This window comes from Lissotriton helveticus, chromosome 8 (assembly GCF_964261635.1).
Source record: "Lissotriton helveticus chromosome 8, aLisHel1.1, whole genome shotgun sequence".
In the NCBI taxonomy this organism is placed as follows: domain Eukaryota; kingdom Metazoa; phylum Chordata; class Amphibia; order Caudata; family Salamandridae; genus Lissotriton; species Lissotriton helveticus.
This window is the reverse complement of record NC_136069.1, coordinates 531,676,542-531,698,925: the sequence shown is the minus strand read 5'-3', so window position 1 is coordinate 531,698,925 and position 22,384 is coordinate 531,676,542.

Below are 22,384 nucleotides of genomic sequence, written 5' to 3'. Positions count from 1 at the left end.
TTCAGAAAGCCTCTCAAGACCTGGCTCTTTGACTGAACCCCAGCACTAAGATGGTTCAGCAGCCCCCTCGTACCCTCAGCACCTTGAGACTCTCATGGGTGAGTAGCCATGCTTTATAAAACCTGATTGATTGATTGGGTGGAGTTGCGGTGGGGCCCCTGCAGGCCCATTTGACCAACTACAGTGGGCCCTCCCCTCAGCTTGGTGAAGGGCTGTGACATTTGGGACAGCCCAAATGAAATCTGATGCCCCTAGCCCATAAGGGCTGATACTTTCTGCATCAGGGTGTCTCAGCCCTGGAATATATCATGCTTTTGGAGGGGTTGGCCAGAGCCCCCATCATGCTGCTCCTTGGTCAGTGCCCTATGGCAGAGATTTGCTACAGTAGGTGAGCTCCCTCCCCCCCACCTCCCCCGGCTGCTTATGCTACATCTAAAATGAAACGAAAATAGGATTTATAGCGTGCATTTACCCGGAAGTGTCAAGGCTCTGCCTTGAGGATAGAAGAACTGCTGACCAGAGAGAAAAAAAATGAATTACTGGTTGAAAAGCCAGGTTTTTAAGGCCTTTCTAAATGCCAGGAGCTCTGTCTTTCTTTTTAGGTCTAGGAGTAGAGAGTTCCATAGTCTGGCGGTGCCCACAACATAACTTCTTCATCCCCAGCAGGACATTTTAAATTTGAGCAGTATCAGGTTGTACGCTGATGCCGAACATAATGGTCTAGATGGAGTGTACCATTGGAAGCTGTGTTTAAAGTATTCGGAGCCACTGCCGTGGAGTGCCTTAAGGGCAATGCATAAAGCCTTAAAGTCAATCTGCTTCTTCACCGGAAGCCAGTGGAGAAGATGAAGCGCACTAGACACAGACTCATATTTAGGAATGCTCAGGATTAGGCGGGCCGTGGCATTCTGTAAAATCAGAATTTTGTTGAGCAATTTATTCCGGATATTAATAAATAGGGCATTACAGTAGTCGACTTTGGACATTACCTGGGCAGCGGTAACATTTTTTTGCATGCCAGAGGGTATGAAAGGAAAGGTTTTTCTTAGGGGCTTGATGGTGTAAAAGGTGGCTGAGGTGATGGTGTTGATATGGCCCTCAAATGAAAGTTTGCTGTCAAAGATCACACCCAGATGTTTTACTTTGGAAACAGCTAACTGTAAAGAACCAAGTACCGGTAGCCACTAGGTTGGGGAACAAAAGGAATTATCTTTGCCAAAAAGTAAGACCTCGTTTTACTAGAATTAAGTTTTAAACATTTCAGAGGCACCTTGAATTAGACAGTTGTGGAACTGGGTAGCTATCTCATCAGGATCGTTGACCACGGTAATCACAATTTGGGTGTCATCAGAGTAGGACATTACAGAGAACCTGAAAGACTTAATAAGTTTGGCTAGCGGAGTGACATAAACATTAGAAAGGGTAGGGCTCAAAGAAGAGCCCTGGGGAACGCTACAAGGAAGAGAAAAGGTAGGTGAGTTAAAAACATCATCAGCTACAAAGTGTTCTCGGTTCAAGAGAAACGATTTGAGAAGAGTGAGCACTTGTTCACTAATCTCGATGGATGCGAGACAGTCTAAGAGAATGTTATGGTTGATTGTATCGAAAGCCACTGAGAGGTCTAGTAAAATTAATCCTGCACTGCCTCCAGCATCGACAGTGTTTCTAATTTGCTCTGTGGCTGTCATGAGGCAAGTTCCATACTGTGGTGGCTTCTAAAACTGAACTGAGTAGAATCAAGATGCCCATGTTTCTCAATAGAGAAAGTAAGATCTGTATTCATGGCTTTACCACAATTTTTGCGTGAAACGGAAGCCTCGAGATGAGCCTGTAATTCTTGAGCTCTGCACTATCATAATTTGTTTTTTTCATAAAGGGGACAGACGCAAGCTTCCATTTGACAGGGAAATGGTTGTGCTGAACATCTAATTAAAGGTGGTGGTCAGATGCTCTGAGATAGTTTCAGGAACTAGATGTACTATTTTAGGGGGCAAGGATGAACTCTGGGGCAAGTGGGCTGGGGGTTCGGTGCCAGCTGTCGCCCCCTAGACTTCTGAGTCTGTGATCTGCAAAGGGGGGGCAGTGGAGCTGTGTGAGCGGCTTTGGAAACGTGACTCTGAGGCAACCTCCTCCCCTTTTTTTCTTGCCCTTACCATCACAGTTTAATTTGACCCTGCACTATTTCACATTGAATGGGGAAGGCTGAAGCCCCGCAATGCTCCTGCTCCTCTGACTCTGCTAGACAACCAGTGTCCAGTAGCCAGGCTCTGAAATCCCCTGTCGCATCACATGTTGCTTAAATCCTGCAGGTCATTCAAACCTCTTGGGAGGCCCCTAAAGATGAAGATTAGAGAGGTGGGAGCGGAAGTCGGCCTTCCATGCCAGGACCTTCTCAATGTGGCCAGGAGAGTCACTGAAGTGGAAAGCAGAGTGTTCACTATATGTGCTCAAAGTACAAGTGGCTCCACTACTCATACCCTGGAAGCCAGAGCAGAAGAAGCGCCAAATCACTCAAGTCGCAGTGACCAATGCTTTCTGGAGTTCCCAGAAGAGGGGTGAGGGAGACAGAGATGGTGTCCTGGGGCCTCCAACAATGATACTGACCTCTCATGATCCAAGAAAGGGCTGCCTCGTGCTCCTTTGGTGCTCTACAGGGGCTTTGACACCATACAGGCGGATGCTTCTGAGGAGGGTGAGCTTATGGAAGTCCCACTCTGATAACCATGGGGCTTGTGGTGTTCTATTTGTCTTTGACTATAGACCTTTATCTAGGGGTGTGTTCTGTTCAATATGCGGAAATGTGTTCCAGTTTCTCTTTTGTGAGAAGTTGCGCGACAGATGATCTAGGGTGGTAATATGGGGAGGGGGCTTGTTGTTGGGGGTGTTGTTCTATTTTATGTTTTCCCTCGTATCTGTTTCTTGGTTGAGATCACTTCCACGCACAACTTAGGCTACACACCTTGGTCCTCACCGTGTGCCTGGGCTCCATCACTTGGCCCCATGAGTTTACTCAGTGGCTGAATTTAATCCAATCTCCAAGAAAATCAGCTGCCATTCAGATCGTATCAAACATATGGGGATACTCAGACATCTTAAGCATCATCAGCCAAGCCTGGCACTCTGCAAGAGACTCATTTATTAGGGTCCTGTGACCTTTTCTAAACAGATTTGGCTAAAAGTGTTTTCTTTTACTCTGGCTTTGGAAGGGTTTCCAGGGGGGTTTTGGTTCTAATACATAAACACTTCCCTCTGGTAGTGACACAGACTATTCACGATTCACAAGGTCGCTATGTGGCGGTGGTTGGGACATTGGCAGGGAATCCACACATTATCTTAACCCCTTGCGTGCTCATGACGGCCCCCGGCCATCATGCGTCATGGTAGGCGTGTGTGGAGGACGGCCAGTGGCAGTGCAAAAATTTGCAGCTCATGCAAGGGGTTAAGTGTCTACATCCCCCCTCACCTACACAAGCAAACCCTAGGTGAGCTTAGAGAGATCATTGTGGCTCTAAACCCATGGGACACTGCGCCTGGGAGGGTACATCAAAGCTAGCCTTATTCCTAATGTGGATGTTTCTGGCCCCCCATGAACCACTGCAGAGAGGTGTCTAAAATGTTCATCCACTGGGTGGATTCCCTGGGGCTATGTGATATCAGGCAGGTGTAGCATCCGAGGGAGAGGTTGTATAAACATATATCTACACCCACAAAGACCCTATCCTGTATTGAATTCTTGCTCCTCCCCACCACAGAGGTTGAAGGCATGTCGTCTGCCAAGATACTCCCTTGAAGGATCTCTGATCATTTCCCCCTAGTGCTCTGTGTTGAGACCCCGACAAACCTTAAAAGACCCATATAGCAACATAAAGCCTGGTTTTTCACAGATGTCCACTTTGTCAATCACCTCCCGGATGAGCTATGCTCATACTTTGAGACCAATGAAGGCTCGGTTGGTAGCGCAGGAACCCTGTAGGCGGCAGGCAAAGCTACAATTAGAGGAGTGGCCAAAATACGCGGAGAGGTACAGGTTAAGCCATGTGGAATAGCTTGAGTCCAGCATACTTACTTTGGAATCTAGAGTGGCAGCAAACATGAATGAAACGGTAGGGTTTCCTTGCATCAGTTTGCATTTCAGGAGGCCCATCAATACTGGTGTGCATCTATTCAACAGGTATATGAACACTGGGGTAAAAGTGGTAAACTTTTGTATTGACTGGCTTCAGGCTGGCTGCTTCTATCGATGACTTGTTAGATAACCCTTTACACACCCCAGAAGCGATTACGGGTGTCTTTGTGGACAACTACGAAACTCTTTATACCTGTATGCCTAGGCCTCCCCAGGAAATTACCCGTCCTCTATTGTCTAATATCCCCCTCCCCCATCTTACTCGATCCCAGTGGGGGTTGTTGTATCTCCCCTTACTGTAGCTTAAGTATCTGTGGAGATGCATGCTCCGAGGTCGGGGAAGACTTCTGGCCTGGAAGGCTTCCCACTCGAATATTATTATAAACCCCACAACAGTGCAGCTCTGTATCTACTTCGAGTATACCAGGAAGAGGGCAGAAAGGGCTCTTTCCCAGCGGACCTCAACCTGGCCACCTTTGTGGTTATTGCTAAGTCGTGTCTCCCAGCCACCAACTGAGCCTCCTAACGGCCTATATCACCAATCAACACCAAAATCAAAATAAATATTTAAAGACCCTAGCGTCAACACTGCAGCAGGTACTGGATTCCTGTGTACATCCGGACCCAATTGTAGCACTAGGCATTGCATGCAGCGTGTCCACACTGCTTTGGCCCATGTACGAGACACTAGCAACTCTGCTACCATATTGCTTATAGACTTTGAAAAAGAGTTCAATACAGTAGACTTGAACCATCTTGACTCAGTGTTGTGCAGCATGGGATTCCGTTCAATCTTCCATGGCTATGTTAAACTTCTGTACAAGGTGTCCTCTGAACAGGACCTTATTAATGGGGTGCTATCATGAGAATTTCCAATACAGCGTGGAACCAGACAAGGCTTCCCTCTCTCTCTCTCTCTCTCTGCTCCTTTTTGACATTGCAATAGAGTGGCTAGCTTGGGTCATTCGGTGTGGCTCCTTGGTACGGGGATGGAGATGGAACGAGACAATGAAGGACAGGATGTCATTATATGCAGACAATGTCCTTCTCTTTCTCGCTGATCCTCTGACATACGACCCGCAAGCACCGGCTTTCCTGCACATATTTAAGGAAGCCTCTGGACTCCGGGTGAACTGCGGCAAACTGCATTTGGTTCCAATGCACAGGGGAAATGCGGTGGTCAAGTGGCTATCTGATATTCCAATTTGCTGTCTCAGCCTAAAATTATACGATGATTCACAAAACTATGGTGCAGGAGCTCATGCACAACCTCAATCTTGCCCCCCTCCTACAGATGACCAAAACCAGCCTTAACGCCTGGAACGCTCTTGCCCTTGACACCCTGGTTTGAGTTGCATTACTAAAAATGATGATACTCCCCCATTTCCTATATACTCTGAAGAACGTCACGCTTTTCATCCCTAACTCCTGGTTTGTTGGGGCTCCAGCGATGCTTCGGTCCGTTTTATGGATGGGGTAGGCCCCCGCACATAGCACCTGCTAAATGTCGCAGCTCTGTATATGATGGCAGACTGGGGGCAGTAAGCATCCAGCTGTATTACTGGGCATCTCAACTCCTAGTTATTAATGATTGGCTAACAGGTGGTTGGAGCGACCCAGCCTATCACAAGGAAGTGCCCTTCCTCTCACTCAATGGTATTCTGGACTTCCTTTACGTCTGACTGATCCCCCTCCATATTCCTGCCATCACTAGGACAGTCGTTCTGATGTGGCAGGTGGCAAATAGATTCTTGGAGTGGTGCAAGAGATTAACCCAACAAACTCCACTATGGCGGGGTCTATGGCTGGATTATACTGCACTATTGGAGCGGTTCCGATATTGGGATCTGATTGGAGTCAAAGTGTTGGGTGACATATGGGAAGGATCCAATATGCTTTACTTTCAGAAGCTCCAAACTCACTCACACTCAATTTCACAAATATTTGCAACTGTCACATGCGCTCCTTCAGCACTTAGATCTGCCTAAATTTAGTCCCTTGGAAGCAAAGTTGCTGATGGGAGGCCTGGGCCGTGGGGGGGACTTCCAATATCAAGAGATCCTCTGTCCGTAATGCTCCCGAAGCACTGCAACATCTCCAACATAGATGGGAGCAGTGTGTCGAGGACCTGAAGGTCACTGAGTGGCTAGAGGCATGTATGGCCCTCTTTGTGCTTGCTATGTTAGCAAGGCTGAGAATGATACAATTACAATACTTACACATTACCCACATGGCACCACAGAGGCTCTGGCATGCGGCATTCTCCCTGAATCCAATTGCCCTCGGTGCTCTTCCCCAGATGCCGATTTCTTCTATGTGGTATGGCAATGTCCCATAATTGCTTGTTTCTGGAGACAGATTGGCCGATCCATATCTAGGATGCTTCCAGTACCTATCACCCTGACACCGAAAATGGCCCTCCTGGGTCTTAAGGATGAGTTTGGCGGTGCAGGAGGGGACCAGTTGCTGTTGGGTCCAGCAGCACTAGTTTCCAAGAGAGACATACAGCCAGATTCATCAAGCCGAAATCGGCTCGCAAAGGGCCAGATTCTGAGAATCTGGGCCTTTGCGAGCGCTATTTTTGCATTTGGGATTCATCATCCCAAATGCAAAAATCGCAATTCTAGAAATCGCTAAATTGCGAATAATTGCATTTAAGGAATCTCAATTTGAGATTCCTTATATGCAATTCATGAACCATTTTAAAATTGCGAATTCGCAATCTGGGGACGTTATTTACCGCGAAGTCTAACTACGTGGTAAATAGCGAAAACTTAGAAAAATGCACTTTAGTGCATTTTTCTAAGTTGTATGTTACACACACCCATGTCCATTGGACATGTGTGTGCGCAACACCAGTGTACATTACCATTTCAGGGGTGCTACGGGGTGTCCTTTGGACACCCTGGCACCCTTGAAATTGCTTCCTTATTTGCGATTCGCTAATTGCTAATCGCAAATAAGGAATGACTCCCCATTCATTCCTATGGGCCTTTAGGCCCATAGGAATGAATGGAAAAGCCATTCCTTATTTGCAATTATCAATTATCATGGGAAGAGTGTGTGGGCTGTAAGTATACGGATAAGCAGGAGTTATCAGACTATTTCAAATTACCATTAATTAAATGGCAAAGTACTCTCTCAACCTTTCCTTGTCACAGTACTTATTAAATTAATATATAATAGAGGTGTAGCCTTGTAACCCTTTTTCCTACCAACCATGACTACCTTCAGAGGATACAAGATGTCCCAAAAAAAGGAGCACAGTATTACCAAAGGCAATAAAGTGAAGACTACAAGAGTTGAAGAAATCCGAAATGCCGGAAAGAGATCACTGCATACTCAGGACTTAGTAACGTGGGACTACTGGCCACAAAGTACCAGAGGTTCACACCTGGATAGAAGTCCCATCCAGTATGGGTCAAAACAGTCATAAATAAAGCCACGAAACTCAAAATCTAGGATCAGAAACAAAAGTCTAAGGTAGCCAGTCCAAGAGTGATACCGGAAAGAATGTCCCACATGCAACAAAAAAAATATTATAAGAAATTATTCAGACTCAATATCTGTAATAAGAAAGGACTCAGACCCAATACCCCAGCACCTAGACTGAGGTAGCTAAGGGGACATTGATCAAACCCACGATCAGATCCATAACATAGCCAAATATCACCCAGGGACAGGAGACTCATAGCTTCACAAAAGCCAAGCCCAAAGAACTGTCAAGGAAAACAGCAAGCAAAATAACAAGGTAATAATAGAGCAGTCTTTGGACAGTCAAGAGATAACCCCTGAACAAGGAACTATGGCCTTTTAAGTGAATTACCTTGGGGCGAGCAGCAAACTATCCACAGAAAGCAAGAAGGAACTGAGCAAGATATTCATGAACAATCCAGCCAACCCATCCAAATGCCCTACAAAAAGAAGGTCAACTAGAAGATAAAATCAGACAAAACAAATCTTCAATTCCCCTTAATCAAACTCTGTAGAGGAGGAAGAGAAGCAAAAATATTGCATCAATGTGAACAGAATGAGTCTACTCACAAACCTTACTGAACTAGAAACATAGCAGGCAAGACAGCTGCACAACAACTATAAACGCTCTCGAGAAAGAGTGGCAAGACAGAAAATTAACACGGCCCACCAGGTCCATACAGTTGCCTGCATGGGTCCAAACACAAAAAGAGGAAGGTCCGAGGGTCTCTGCCCCATATGACTGTTGTGATAGGATGAGTCTGAAGGGAGAGCTGCAACAGGAGTGGAAGAAGGCCAGTTTTCTACGTTTAGCCAGGTCACCTCTGGACAAGGAAGGGTTTATGAGGTAACGGAGAACAAAAGGCCTGAATTGAGCCCTTACTGCTCCCCAGATACGTAACAGTTTTTTTATCTGGCAGTAGGAATAATTGGTAGACCATGCAAAACATCCAGCTTCTTTAACCATGCTATTTACTGTGTTGTGTGCTTTTCAAAAATAAGATTTAAACAGGGCTCAATAAAATCAAAATGGACTGCAGGCACATTTAACAGCTTTCCTCAGAACCAATTATATATGTGCTAATGTGAGTCTTCTTTCATGTGCATTGCTTTAAGAACCCTACATTTAATAAATCAATAGCTTTCTTAATCACCAATCATATGCTGGACATAATCACATTGTCCTCTAACCTTTCAAACAGGCCTTCTCTATTTTTCACAGAGATACCAAGGGCTCACAAGACCTGCCTTTTTATAAGCGATAATGCGTCATTGAAATGAATCACACATTATAATTAGCTGTAAAGTCTGATAAGCTTTAAGTGATACCCACTAAGGTACTGCAGAATGACCAAAGTCTATAACTGTCCGCATAAGGATACTGAGAGTTCCGGCAAAGCAGCTCAAGTCTGCAATTATAGGTTGAGCACAGTTGCTGCCACTGCAGTGCAGCTCAAACAGCGGGGACAATGTCATATATGTTAGACACTAGGGGCTGATGTAGAGGTGGGTGGTAATTTAAAATCCAACAATTCCTGGCGGATGTGGCACGTCTATCACTGTTGGTATTATCTTTGGTAAATTATCACTACAGCATAGTGGTGGTCATTTTTGCTGTGCTAATCTCGCCAATGGCAGATTTACTGCATTGGCTGTGAATCTGCAAATTTTACATAAGCATGAAACCGGAAATCAAGACCTATGCGTAAGTTCACAAAGTTCTAATATGATTTGGGGGAGTGGCTGGAGCAGTCAAGATGATGTATGCATCTTATAGACGATCCAGGATCTTCTATTCGATCCGGTCTCATCTTGCGTCTTGGGTGCAAAAAAACCTGTCTGGGCCGACTCCCTGACCCACTGGATGTCTGAAGAGCTGCGAAGGAGCTGAATAGCTGATATCCTGCCTTCCGTCAAGTTAGATAAGGATCTTTTGGCCTGCTGCCTCTAAAGGTAACGGAGCGAAGCCCCTTGCCACTTGGGCATCCAGTCGCTCCTCTGGTGACAACACCCGCTGGCAGCGATGAGAGATGAGTGTGTGTCTGGGGGTCTGAGAGGCATCAGTGGGGCTCGGGCCACCCAGGAGGATCGCAGCTGGGGCTCCCTTAGGCCTGAAAGTCAGTTCGAGAAGTTTTAGCTCTGACTGTGTGCGGGCCTCGTGCTGTCACTGCACCCTGTTCCCTGCCTGAGCCTGATGATTGATCAGTGATACCAACAGCAGGATCACCCTGCCACGTAAGTAACGGCAAGTAACACTCCAAGAAAGCCAGCTAGTGCACTCCTGCACTCCACGCGTCCAGACATACCTGCAGACGACTAGAGAAAAAATGGAGGAAGAACAAAATCCCGGAAACCCACACAAACTTCAAAGCTGCAATCACCGCACACGATCAACTCCTCAAAACCACAACACTAAAGGCCCTCCAGGACAGAATAAATGCCAGCGCACACAACAGTAAAGAACTCTTTGCCATCATCAAGAAGTTTGCCAGGCCCAACAGCAAGACCACGGACGTCCCACCCTACCAAGAGCTCTGCAACAAGCACAACGCCTCATTCCGCCACAAGATCGGGCAAATCTATGGCAGCCTTCACACCCAAAACCCTACCACCAAGCCCGACACCACCCCACCCAACCACGCCGCACCCCAACAGATCCTGCACAACTGGACCCGCTCACCACAGATGACACTCTCAAGACCATGAGGAGTATCCACTCAGGAGCTTCCTCGGACCCATGCCGACACCACAACTTCCATAGAGCAGGCACCGCCATTGCCCCAAACTCCGCAGCACCATCAACTACTCCATCGAGACTGCCACCTTGCCCGACGACTGGAAAAATGCAGAGATCAAGCCTCTTCTGAAGAGATCATCCGCTGACCTGATAGACCTCAAGAACTTCAGACCCATCTCCCTTCTCCCCTTCCCAGCCAGGGTGATCAAGAAGGCCGTCAACGTCCAACTCTCTGAGTTCGTTGAAACAAACCCCAATCAGGACATCTCCCAATCTGGTTTCAGAAGCAACCACAGCACAGAGAACGCACTTTTTGCCGCCACCGATAATAACCGCTCCCTCCTCAACCAGGGCGAAACCGCAGCACTCATCCTTCCAGACCTCTCGGCCACCTTCGACACTGTCTCCCACCACACCCTAATCACAAGACTCCATGACGTCGGCATCTGTGACAATGCCCTGGACGGGATCCATTCCTTCCTCACCGGTCAAACACAGCGAGTCAGACTACCTCCGTTCCTCTCCAAACTCACGGAGATCAGCAGCGGAGTACCCCAGGGCTCCCCCTGAGCCCCATCCTCTTCAACGTCTACATGGACCCTCTCGCCTCAGGAACTATGGACTCAACATCGTTTCCTATGCCGATGACATCCAACTGATCCTCTCCCACACCAACGAACCCACAAGTACCAAAAACAACTTCCACAGCGGGATGAAGGCTGTTGCCACCTGAATAAAAACAGTTTGCTTAAACTCTACTTGGACATGGCTGAAGTCCTCATCCTAGGACCCACCCCTCAGCATGGGATGACTCCTGGTGGCCCTCCGTATTGGGAACCCACCCACCCCCACGGACCACACACGAAACCTCAGCATCATTCTCCCTCCTCTCTCACAATGAACTGTCAGATTAATGCCATCTCCTCATCTTGCTCCAACACGCTTCACCTGCTTCAAAAGACATTCAGATGGATGCCCACAGAATCCAGAAAAATGGTCTCCCACACACTCATCAGCAGCAGACTCGACTACGGCAAAGCACTCTATGCTGGTGTCACCCAGAAAATCCTCAGGAAACTATAGAACGTTCAAAATGTCACAGCCAGACTGGTCCTTGACATCTCCCGCCGCAGCCATATCACCAAACACCTCCAAGAACTCCACTGGCTCCCAGTCAACAAAATATTCACTTTCAAGTTCCTCACACATACCTAAAAAGCCCTCCACGATGCAGGACCAGCATACCTGAACCACCACCTCTCCTTCCACGTACCCACCAGACACTTAGGCTCCATCCAGCTGGCCCTGACCACCTCCCCTCGGGTCCACAAGACTAGGCCCCGGGAAATATCCTTCTCTCAACTCACCGCCAAGACCTAGAACCCCCAGCCTCTCCACCTCAGACAATCCCTGTTGCTGACCCAATTCAGAAAGCCTCTCAAGACCTGGCTCTTTGACTGAACCCCAGCACTAAGATGGTTCAGCAGCCCCCTCGTACCCTCAGCGCCTTGAGACTCTCATGGGTGAGTAGCCATGCTTTATAAAACCTGATTGATTGATTGGGTGGAGTTGCGGTGGGGCCCCTGCAGGCCCATTTGACCAACTACAGTGGGCCCTCCCCTCAGCTTGGTGAAGGGCTGTGACATTTGGGACAGCCCAAATGAAATCTGATGCCCCTAGCCCATAAGGGCTGATACTTTCTGCATCAGGGTGTCCCAGCCCTGGAATATATCATGCTTTTGGAGGGGTTGGCCAGAGCCCCCATCATGCTGCTCCTTGGTCAGTGCCCTATGGCAGAGATTTGCTACAGTAGGTGAGCTCCCTCCCCCCCACCTCCCCCGGCTGCTTATGCTACATCTAAAATGAAACGAAAATAGGATTTATAGCGTGCATTTACCCGGAAGTGTCAAGGCTCTGCCTTGAGGATAGAAGAACTGCTGACCAGAGAGAAAAAAAATGAATTACTGTTTGAAAAGCCAGGTTTTTAAGGCCTTTCTAAATGCCAGGAGCTCTGTCTTTCTTTTTAGGTCTAGGAGTAGAGAGTTCCATAGTCTGGCGGTGCCCACAACATAACTTCTTCATCCCCAGCAGGACATTTTAAATTTGAGCAGTATCTGGTTGTACGCTGATGCCGAACATAATGGTCTAGATGGAGTGTACCATTGGAAGCTGTGTTTAAAGTATTCGGAGCCACTGCCGTGGAGTGCCTTAAGGGCAATGCATAAAGCCTTAAAGTCAATCTGCTTCTTCACCGGAAGCCAGTGGAGAAGATGAAGCGCACTAGACACAGACTCATATTTAGGAATGCTCAGGATTAGGCGGGCCGTGGCATTCTATAAAATCAGAATTTTGTTGAGCAATTTATTCCGGATATTAATAAATAGGGCATTACAGTAGTCGACTTTGGACATTACCTGGGCAGCGGTACCATTTTTTTGCATGCCAGAGGGTATGAAAGGAAAGGTTTTTCTTAGGGGCTTGATGGTGTAAAAGGTGGCTGAGGTGATGGTGTTGATATGGCCCTCAAATGAAAGTTTGCTGTCAAAGGTCACACCCAGATGTTTTACTTTGGAGACAGCTAACTGTAAAGAACCAAGTACCGGTAGCCACTAGGTTGGGGAACAAAAGGAATTATCTTTGCCAAAAAGTAAGACCTCGTTTTACTAGAATTAAGTTTTAAACATTTCAGAGGCACCTTGAATTAGACAGTTGTGGAACTGGGTAGCTATCTCATCAGGATCGTTGACCACGGTAATCACAATTTGGGTGTCATCAGAGTAGGACATTACAGAGAACCTGAAAGACTTAATAAGTTTGGCTAGCGGAGTGACATAAACATTAGAAAGGGTAGGGCTCAAAGAAGAGCCCTGGGGAACGCTACAAGGAAGAGAAAAGGTAGGTGAGTTAAAAACATCATCAGCTACAAAGTGTTCTCGGTTCAAGAGAAACGATTTGAGAAGAGTGAGCACTTGTTCACTAATCTCGATGGATGCGAGACAGTCTAAGAGAATGTTATGGTTGATTGTATCGAAAGCCACTGAGAGGTCTAGTAAAATTAATCCTGCACTGCCTCCAGCATCGACAGTGTTTCTAATTTGCTCTGTGGCTGTCATGAGGCAAGTTCCATACTGTGGTGGCTTCTAAAACTGAACTGAGTAGAATCAAGATGCCCATGTTTCTCAATAGAGAAAGTAAGATCTGTATTCATGGCTTTACCACAATTTTTGCGTGAAACGGAAGCCTCGAGATGAGCCTGTAATTCTTGAGCTCTGCACTATCATAATTTGTTTTTTTCATAAAGGGGACAGACGCAAGCTTCCATTTGACAGGGAAATGGTTGTGCTGAACATCTAATTAAAGGTGGTGGTCAGATGCTCTGAGATAGTTTCAGGAACTAGATGTACTATTTTAGGGGGCAAGGATGAACTCTGGGGCAAGTGGGCTGGGGGTTCGGTGCCAGCTGTCGCCCCCTAGACTTCTGAGTCTGTGATCTGCAAAGGGGGGGCAGTGGAGCTGTGTGAGCGGCTTTGGAAACGTGACTCTGAGGCAACCTCCTCCCCTTTTTTTCTTGCCCTTACCATCACAGTTTAATTTGACCCTGCACTATTTCACATTGAATGGGGAAGGCTGAAGCCCCGCAATGCTCCTGCTCCTCTGACTCTGCTAGACAACCAGTGTCCAGTAGCCAGGCTCTGAAATCCCCTGTCGCATCACATGTTGCTTAAATCCTGCAGGTCATTCAAACCTCTTGGGAGGCCCCTAAAGATGAAGATTAGAGAGGTGGGAGCGGAAGTCGGCCTTCCATGCCAGGACCTTCTCAATGTGGCCAGGAGAGTCACTGAAGTGGAAAGCAGAGTGTTCACTATATGTGCTCAAAGTACAAGTGGCTCCACTACTCATACCCTGGAAGCCAGAGCAGAAGAAGCGCCAAATCACTCAAGTCGCAGTGACCAATGCTTTCTGGAGTTCCCAGAAGAGGGGTGAGGGAGACAGAGATGGTGTCCTGGGGCCTCCAACAATGATACTGACCTCTCATGATCCAAGAAAGGGCTGCCTCGTGCTCCTTTGGTGCTCTACAGGGGCTTTGACACCATACAGGCGGATGCTTCTGAGGAGGGTGAGCTTATGGAAGTCCCACTCTGATAACCATGGGGCTTGTGGTGTTCTATTTGTCTTTGACTATAGACCTTTATCTAGGGGTGTGTTCTGTTCAATATGCGGAAATGTGTTCCAGTTTCTCTTTTGTGAGAAGTTGCGCGACAGATGATCTAGGGTGGTAATATGGGGAGGGGGCTTGTTGTTGGGGGTGTTGTTCTATTTTATGTTTTCCCTCGTATCTGTTTCTTGGTTGAGATCACTTCCACGCACAACTTAGGCTACACACCTTGGTCCTCACCGTGTGCCTGGGCTCCATCACTTGGCCCCATGAGTTTACTCAGTGGCTGAATTTAATCCAATCTCCAAGAAAATCAGCTGCCATTCAGATCGTATCAAACATATGGGGATACTCAGACATCTTAAGCATCATCAGCCAAGCCTGGCACTCTGCAAGAGACTCATTTATTAGGGTCCTGTGACCTTTTCTAAACAGATTTGGCTAAAAGTGTTTTCTTTTACTCTGGCTTTGGAAGGGTTTCCAGGGGGGTTTTGGTTCTAATACATAAACACTTCCCTCTGGTAGTGACACAGACTATTCACGATTCACAAGGTCGCTATGTGGCGGTGGTTGGGACATTGGCAGGGAATCCACACATTATCTTAACCCCTTGCGTGCTCATGACGGCCCCCGGCCATCATGCGTCATGGTAGGCGTGTGTGGAGGACGGCCAGTGGCAGTGCAAAAATTTGCAGCTCATGCAAGGGGTTAAGTGTCTACATCCCCCCTCACCTACACAAGCAAACCCTAGGTGAGCTTAGAGAGATCATTGTGGCTCTAAACCCATGGGACACTGCGCCTGGGAGGGTACATCAAAGCTAGCCTTATTCCTAATGTGGATGTTTCAGGCCCCCCATGAACCACTGCAGAGAGGTGTCTAAAACGTTCATCCACTGGGTGGATTCCCTGGGGCTATGTGATATCAGGCAGGTGTAGCATCCGAGGGAGAGGTTGTATAAACATATATCTACACCCACAAAGACCCTATCCTGTATTGAATTCTTGCTCCTCCCCACCACAGAGGTTGAAGGCATGTCGTCTGCCAAGATACTCCCTTGAAGGATCTCTGATCATTTCCCCCTAGTGCTCTGTGTTGAGACCCCGACAAACCTTAAAAGACCCATGTAGCAACATAAAGCCTGGTTTTTCACAGATGTCCACTTTGTCAATCACCTCCCGGATGAGCTATGCTCATACTTTGAGACCAATGAAGGCTCGGTTGGTAGCGCAGGAACCCTGTAGGCGGCAGGCAAAGCTACAATTAGAGGAGTGGCCAAAATACGCGGAGAGGTACAGGTTAAGCCATATGGAATAGCTTGAGTCCAGCATACTTACTTTGGAATCTAGAGTGGCAGCAAACATGAATGAAACGGTAGGGTTTCCTTGCATCAGTTTGCATTTCAGGAGGCCCATCAATACTGGTGTGCATCTATTCAACAGGTATATGAACACTGGGGTAAAAGTGGTAAACTTTTGTATTGACTGGCTTCAGGCTGGCTGCTTCTATCGATGACTTGTTAGATAACCCTTTACACACCCCAGAAGCGATTACGGGTGTCTTTGTGGACAACTACGAAACTCTTTATACCTGTATGCCTAGGCCTCCCCAGGAAATTACCCGTCCTCTATTGTCTAATATCCCCCTCCCCCATCTTACTCGATCCCAGTGGGGGTTGTTGTATCTCCCCTTACTGTAGCTTAAGTATCTGTGGAGATGCATGCTCCGAGGTCGGGGAAGACTTCTGGCCTGGAAGGCTTCCCACTCGAATATTATTATAAACCCCACAACAGTGCAGCTCTGTATCTACTTCGAGTATACCAGGAAGAGGGCAGAAAGGGCTCTTTCCCAGCGGACCTCAACCTGGCCACCTTTGTGGTTATTGCTAAGTCGTGTCTCCCAGCCACCAACTGAGCCTCCTAACGGCCTATATCACCAATCAACACCAAAATCAAAATAAATATTTAAAGACCCTAGCGTCAACACTGCAGCAGGTACTGGATTCCTGTGTACATCCGGACCCAATTGTAGCACTAGGCATTGCATGCAGCGTGTCCACACTGCTTTGGCCCATGTACGAGACACTAGCAACTCTGCTACCATATTGCTTATAGACTTTGAAAAAGAGTTCAATACAGTAGACTTGAACCATCTTGACTCAGTGTTGTGCAGCATGGGATTCCGTTCCATCTTCCATGGCTATGTTAAACTTCTGTACAAGGTGTCCTCTGAACAGGACCTTATTAATGGGGTGCTATCATGAGAATTTCCAATACAGCGTGGAACCAGACAAGGCTTCCCTCTCTCTCTCTCTCTCTCTGCTCCTTTTTGACATTGCAATAGAGTGGCTAGCTTGGGTCATTCGGTGTGGCTCCTTGGTACGGGGATGGAGATGGAACGAGACAATGAAGGACAGGATGTCATTATATGCAGACAATGTCCTTCTCTTTCTCGCTGATCCTCTGACATACGACCCGCAAGCACCGGCCCTCCTGCACATATTTAAGGAAGCCTCTGGACTCCGGGTGAACTGCGGCAAACTGCCTTTGGTTCCAATGCACAGGGGAAATGCGGTGGTCAAGTGGCTATCTGATATTCCAATTTGCTGTCTCAGCCTAAAATTATACGATGATTCACAAAACTATGGTGCAGGAGCTCATGCACAACCTCAATCTTGCCCCCCTCCTACAGATGACCAAAACCAGCCTTAACGCCTGGAACGCTCTTGCCCTTGACACCCTGGTTTGAGTTGCATTACTAAAAATGATGATACTCCCCCATTTCCTATATACTCTGAAGAACGTCACGCTTTTCATCCCTAACTCCTGGTTTGTTGGGGCTCCAGCGATGCTTCGGTCCTTTTTATGGATGGGGTAGGCCCCCGCACATAGCACCTGCTAAATGTCGCAGCTCTGTATATGATGGCAGACTGGGGGCAGTAAGCATCCAGCTGTATTACTGGGCATCTCAACTCCTAGTTATTAATGATTGGCTAACAGGTGGTTGGAGCGACCCAGCCTATCACAAGGAAGTGCCCTTCCTCTCACTCAATGGTATTCTGGACTTCCTTTACGTCTGACTGATCCCCCTCCATATTCCTGCCATCACTAGGACAGTCGTTCTGATGTGGCAGGTGGCAAATAGATTCTTGGAGTGGTGCAAGAGATTAACCCAACAAACTCCACTATGGCGGGGTCTATGGCTGGATTATACTGCACTATTGGAGCGGTTCCGATATTGGGATCTGATTGGAGTCAAAGTGTTGGGTGACATATGGGAAGGATCCAATATGCTTTACTTTCAGAAGCTCCAAACTCACTCACACTCAATTTCACAAATATTTGCAACTGTCACACGCGCTCCTTCAGCACTTAGATCTGCCTAAATTTAGTCCCTTGGAAGCAAAGTTGCTGATGGGAGGCCTGGGCCGTGGGGGGGACTTCCAATATCAAGAGATCCTTTGTCCGTAATGCTCCCGAAGCACTGCAACATCTCCAACATAGATGGGAGCAGTGTGTCGGGGACCTGAAGGTCACTGAGTGGCTAGAGGCATGTATGGCCCTCTTTGTGCTTGCTATCTTAGCAAGGCTGAGAATGATACAATTACAATACTTACACGTTACCCACATGGCACCACAGAGGCTCTGGCATGCGGCATTCTCCCTGAATCCAATTGCCCTCGGTGCTCTTCCCCAGATGCCGATTTCTTCTATGTGGTATGGCAATGTCCCATAATTGCTTGTTTCTGGAGACAGATTGGCCGATCCATATCTAGGATGCTTCCAGTACCTATCACCCTGACACCGAAAATGGCCCTCCTGGGTCTTAAGGATGAGTTTGGCGGTGCAGGAGGGGACCAGTTGCTGTTGGGTCCAGCAGCACTAGTTTCCAAGAGAGACATACAGCCAGATTCATCAAGCCGAAATCGGCTCGCAAAGGGCCAGATTCTGAGAATCTGGGCCTTTGCGAGCGCTATTTTTGCATTTGGGATTCATCATCCCAAATGCAAAAATCGCAATTCTAGAAATCGCTAAATTGCAAATAATTGCATTTAAGGAATCTCAATTTGAGATTCCTTATATGCAATTCATGAACCATTTTAAAATTGCGAATTCGCAATCTGGGGACGCTATTTACCGCGAAGTCTAACTACGTGGTAAATAGCGAAAACTTAGAAAAATGCACTTTAGTGCATTTTTCTAAGTTGTATGTTACACACACCCATGTCCATTGGACATGTGTGTGCGCAACACCAGTGTACATTACCATTTCAGGGGTGCTACGGGGTGTCCTTTGGACACCCTGGCACCCTTGAAATTGCTTCCTTATTTGCGATTCGCTAATTGCTAATCGCAAATAAGGAATGACTCCCCATTCATTCCTATGGGCCTTTAGGCCCATAGGAATGAATGGAAAAGCCATTCCTTATTTGCAATTATCAATTAGCGAATCGCAAATAAGGAAGCAGTAGAAATCGCAAAAAATATTGCGATTTCAACATGCATCCCGTTTTGCGAGTCTTTAATAGCGATTCCTTAAAAATCGCTATTAAGGACTCGCAAAACAGGACTTTGATGACTCTGGGAGATAATGCTTAGATGGAAATCGCAACAACTCATGGTGCTGTCTGAGTGGAGGTCCAGCATGGACTGCTGTGCCAAACAAGAGCAGCCGATATGTACTGCCAGGGGCTGTCCGTGCACGTTTTATCAAATCTGGGGTAAATGGTGGGAGTATTATGGATTGGCGAATATGCCAGATGCTGTGCCCATGCAGGATTAGGAGCCTTCATGTTCTGATGGGGACCCTGGGATGGGTAGGGATGTTTGGTATTGACTGTGAAGCAATTATCCTTTCATTTCCATTTTGTTATTGTATTTGCAATTCGAAAATCAGTCAAATAAATTCATTTAAAAAAAGCTCTACTTGGAATTATGAAGATTTTTTAATTCTAGCGAATTCATAGAAATCTCAAGGTGTGCGGCGACCACTATACATGACAAACTGCAATTGAACCACCATTTCTTAAGACCCATATTCTTATCTTGTACAAACTGCAATTGACTGCACCAGGGATCAGCATGTTCTTTTCAATTTTTACAATGGACTCCGGGATTTAACCCCTTATTTGAGACACATTTCCACATCAAACCCCAGAGTAGCTTGAAATGAAAATGCAGTTTCTGCTTCCACACGTTGTCTTTTTGAGACTTTAAAATTTCCCTGGACTGACTTACCATATGTTGGGCGATAGACGTGTTTGCTACCTAAAACCTGCTGTGAACAGTAAAGAAATTAATATATTCAATTGGTAGATCCTGTACTGTCTTTCAGAACGTTTGTAGATAAAACAAATGTATGGATACAATTTTGTGATTGATTATGGTGTTTTCTACACTTTCCTTGATTGCTTTAATTCTGATAGGTAATATGTCATCCTGTTCACAAAATGTAAATGTGTGCCACAAACTGACCATTAATGCACCCATAATTTAAACAAATCTGTGGTTGATGGAACCTGGGCCTTCAATCTCTCTTGCTCCTTAAAGTGAAAGAAGGAGCAGGTGTGGCAGTGACTTTGATGAATCCATTTCTAAGCCAATAGGCATGATGATCCAAATGGTGGCAGTCAGTGGTATAGTAAAATCTGCTTCCTTGAAAATGTGAGAGTTTAGTGAAAGACTTTTAAAAGGGAAAGATGAATATCAATAACTTTGTTCTGGGAATGCATGTGGCTACTTTGTGAACATCTTTAGAGAGGGCTCATTTTAAAGTATTAGAACCTGAATATTATACTGTAGGGCGTAAATCATATCTACGGCTTCATGGAGGAAAGAGAATACAATAGAATTTTGGGCAAATTAGTTTCGAAATGAATAGCCCTGACAGCAAATAAAAGAGCATATTATAAACCCCTATCGCCACAGGAACGTCACTTTTACTCATGTTCCTGGGGCAATAGGGGCTTTGTCTTATTTACAAGGCAGTGTTAAGTCAATTAATGTGGCTTAACGCTGCCTTGTAAATAAGGCACCCTTTTATGCTATGCTTAGTGTGATAGGGGCGGGTAATGGGTGTTGTGGTGGGCGTTCCACCGCAAAATCCATTGATTTTGATGATGCCCCATATTTACAAGGGTGGCGTAAATATGGGGCAGCGCCAAAATTAAGACCAGAGAAAACCTGGTCTTACCCTAGCGAAACAAGGAGAAATACTTTATTTCTCCTCGTTTTTGCTGCTTCTATGTGTGCTGTGTTGTGCAGTACCCATAGAAATAGCAAAACGCCATTGGTTGTTTATGCGTAGGAAGGTGTCCCTTCCTGCACATAACAGTCATTAAAAAATATGATGAGTTGCAACTTCTATGTGTGCTGCACAAAGCAGCACACATAGAAGTTACAAAACGCCATTGCAGATTGTTTATGTGCTGGAAGGGACACCTTCCTGCATGTAAACAATCCTTCCCCTCGATGCAGGCACCCTTGCACTATTGTGCAAGGGTGCCTACGTTGGCGCTAGACTGCTAAATTTAGCACCAGAGCAGGGAGAAATGCAGGGTCACACTGTATTCTTGTAAATCTGTTGCAGCCCTGCGTTTCAGAAGTGGGGGAGCGTGTCGTTAAGCCAATAAGGCTAACGCTGCGCTCCGTTACTTCCTTTGTAAATATGCCCCAAAGTTTTGTAAATGGAGAAGATTCATAGTTGTGAATGTCTTCTAAATCGAAAGAGTCAAAGGCCATGGTATGTTTTTGCTAAACTCTGCAATTCCCTTTGAAACAAATATTGGTTAAAAGAGCAAGATAACTAAAGCTAACATGGTAGAGGATATAAGCAGCATTATTATGTTCCTTGATTAGAGCAACAATGCCCAGTGCAGGCAGATGTTGATTCAAAGAGCAGTACATTATTTGTTCTGCTACCTTCAAGGTATTAGTAACTGATTTGATGCTTACCTTTTTATTTAATATGAGATTCATACTGGAATTTGACACAAAACCTTTGAACATCCAAACACCTAAGATTTTATTAGTGGAAGTAACTGCAGAGATAAGGGATTCAAAAGAGTTTAGCGTCCGTATTACACAAAATGCCCTGGTGGCATGTGCATCCTCTTTGTGCGCCTCCAAGGGGCACTTTGGTATTATATTTGTGGCCAAAGACGCTTGTGCAGCGCCTTTTTAATACTGCCAGTGCTGGCTTATATGGAGCGCATTCGCTATCTCAAGAGGGCATTCCCTCATTTGCATGGGGTTGTGCCTCTGCGCCACTTATCAACATTTCCCCAAAGGCAAAGAAGCTGTCAGGAGGCGCACTGATAGTGCACTACAAAAGTTGATGCACTGTCAGTGCCCTCCCTTGAGGGCAGCCCTCTGAAAGGGATAAAGGGGATCCAATGAACTCCCAAACATCCCCCCTGCAAGTGGATGCAGTCACTCACTGCATCCGCCTTCAGGGGGATCTCAGTCCCATCTCTAAAGTGCAGGCAGGCGCCTCCTGCACAGTGAAACACGGAGCGGCTTATTGACGCAGCTGCTCCATATTTCACTAAATGCTCTGTCCCCAGCGGATCTCCAAGTTCTCAGCTGCTCTGATGACAGGGGATTCATTGTAATCTGGCGCACTGTTTAAAAGTACGCCATGGCTCAAATATGAACAGTGAGCCTGATACATAATATGGATCCAGGAGCTCTAGCAGTAGGAGCTCTCTGAATTCTAAATCATAATCTAACAGCAATTTTACCCTATATCTAATGTTTGTACATATAATACATTTGTTTTAAAAAAAATTGTTTTGGACCTTCTGTTGTTAGGACTTTAACCGTCTTTGTTAGTTTTAAATAGTACGAACAAAACCTAAAAGGGTATCTGAGTTCTTTACCTAGAACATCCAAG